Source organism: Pollicipes pollicipes, unplaced genomic scaffold, assembly GCF_011947565.3.
Source record: "Pollicipes pollicipes isolate AB1234 unplaced genomic scaffold, Ppol_2.1 Scaffold_4881;HRSCAF=5763_pilon_pilon_pilon, whole genome shotgun sequence".
Lineage (NCBI taxonomy): Eukaryota > Metazoa > Arthropoda > Thecostraca > Pollicipedomorpha > Pollicipedidae > Pollicipes > Pollicipes pollicipes.
Window position 1 is genome coordinate 27,154,015 of NW_023596576.1, and position 2,844 is coordinate 27,156,858.

A 2,844-nucleotide genomic window follows, 5' to 3' on the forward strand; every position below is an offset into this window, starting at 1 on the left:
GGGCCGGGCTCGGCAGCCGGCGGACGTGAGCGTGCGGAGCGCGGAGCCGCACGCCGGCGCTCGGCCGCCACCAGCGCCGCGTTGATGCGCGGTATGTGGCGTGCGGTTGGCGTGTTGCGCACCGATGGAAATCTGCCTGAAGATTGCTTAAAGTGTGTGCATACATAAGCCTGCAGAGAAGACGACTCTTGAACGATAAACATGCGCTCATACGGTCCATGCTTGTGATTATCAGGGATAGATCATTCGTAATGGGTACGTGCGCCGACCGCATACTAGTAGATGTTACACGATCGGAAAAGGACGCATCCATATCAGCTCGGTAATAGCTCATGGAGCTATCGCTGTGGATGTAACGAGTATCAACTATTGTCATGAGTTGTTTTTCATTCGCATTTACCGTTGTGCGTATGTTTGCAGATTACCACGGCTCGGTGAGCAGCGCCGGTCGGCCATCCCAGCCTCAGCGTACGGGGCGGCGCCGTGCCTGAACATCCGGCAAGAGCCAAAAGCATGGAGCATCATGCGCCCTTGACGGCATACCTGCCTGGCGCCCCGAGCTCGCGAGGAGACTGAGACGAGCGCCGCCTGAGGCCAGCTCTGCGTGTGACAGCGTAATGACTTGAAGTAGCTTCGTGTAATGTCACGGAACGCCACGGCTCGTGCCGACAATGGTAGCACACAGTGTGGAACCCTTTGTGACGTAGCTGCCTGTGACGCTTTGTTTTTTAAAAAAAGATTTATTCCGAATTATTTGCACGGGTGGCTTTGGATTCAGAGTACCTGCTAAGCATAGCTTGTTGTGTGTACCCCGAACCCACCACCCAAGTCGTGCCGTCCAGTTTAACGGGTAATTTTGCCGCCGCCCTCTCGCCAGACAGGAATGCGGAGGTTTTTACGTGCCGCACATTGCTGCGGCACGGCCGCCCCAGGCCTGGGTTGGCCCTCGTTGGCCAGTTGCCACCTGACCTTTCCATTTCAGTTGGGTCAAACAATGTGCCCACTCTGGGACTCGGACCCAGTACCGTTGGATTACAAGTCCAGCATCTTTACCCTAGACCACGGAGGCGACAAAGACCTGTTAAGACTTGTGCCGAGAACAAACCGACTTCCGCCAGAGCAGCTTCGACCCGCCCCCCCCCCCCCCCCCCCCACCTCACGTTGGGGCCGGGACTGGCTGCGTCCGAGGGGGCGCGCTGCCTGCTTCCAGTCGTGACTTGTCTCCCCTCCTCGTCACAAAATACTCATTACCGCCGCGATATGGGGAAATTATGGAAATGTCCGCGTCGACTTCCGCCAAATTGGCCGCGGTAAATAACGGCAAATATCTCCTATCTATCTGCCTGGCATGCGCGGGAGGTTGGTACGGACCAGATTCTCGGCCTAATGGCCGGCCGTTTGGTCCTGTCGACAGCTGCTCGCGACGGTGCCGTCCCCAGCCGCAGTCGCGGCCGTCCCCAGCCGCCGCCTTATGTTTATGGAGCCGCCGGCCTAATAGAGATACAGTATTCATGTATCCGGCGCGCCTTTTGTCGGGCCGTCAGTGATGATGCGCGGCCGAGGATACGGTGACCCCGGACCACACCGCTAATGTGGTCAGCTGACGGCCTGGTGACGTATGCGTGTGCGTGTGAATCGCGGACCGAGACTGCCGCCCGGCCGACCCGACCAGTCACTGCGCGGCTGCGTAACACAACTCTGTCGCGAAGCTGCCGACCCGACCGGCCACTGCGAGGTTGCGTAACGCAGTTCTGTCACGAAACTGCCGGCCCGCCCAGTCAGCGCGCATTTGTGCAACACGACGCTGTCATTTGCGCATGACGACGCGTAAAAGTCCGCGTCTCCAGAGCAGAATAGGCTTATTCATCACAAGCCTGGCTCGTTGGTTATTCGCTAAAAAAGACGACATTTTATAGCAGTCAGAGTGGTGGTTTTAACCTACATTACAATCATCACAATGAATCATTCAAATCAATCAAATCATAGGCTTACACATAAAAAACAATCATACATTACAGAAAGGATTTCAAAATAAATGGTGAACATCCTTTTTGAAAAAAAATCTAAGAAAATTCAATGTTCCAAAGGATCTAATTTTAGGTCCATTACTTTTCATTATGTTTACTAATAGCATTTATAATGCATGCACTAATAGCTGCCTACACGGTTTGCTGGAACAACCATGGCTATAAAAGCAAGCAGAAGTGATTAAATAAAGCGTCAACCTAATGACATGCTACCCAAGAAACCAACTGTCTTAATACAACCGAAGACGCATTGTTCGGCATGGGGCGGGGAAGGCGATAACCGCTGAGAGGATTTTGCTGTAACCGTTACCCATCAACAAGCAGCCAGGAGCGTCCTCCCCCGCCGCTGCTTCACAGCCCAATGACAGCTACACCATACCTTAAAACATGCACACCATGCAGAAAACAAGTCACGGTACTTGCTGCTAAAATGTGAAAAGAGAACAGAACATTTGTCAACAACGTTACAGACATTTGCCGGCTGGTCATCGATGCAGCGGTAAAACGGCTGATCGCGGCCAAAGCTTAGGGCAGAGTGTGACTGCTTATGCGAATTGAGATGTTGATCTCAAGTGCCAAACTGGCATCTCGGATATAATTTCAGCCAACCTATCAAGTAATTATTGCAGACTGATGACACGGGAACCGCACCAAGTTCGGGTGAAACAGGGATATATTTATATCCTATATATATAGAGAGAGAGAGAGAGAGGAGAGAGAGAGAGAGAGAGAGAGAGGAGTAGAGAGGAGAGAGGAGAGGAGAGAGAGGAGAGAGACGAGAGAGGAGGAGAGAGAGAGAGAGAGGAGAAGAGAGAGA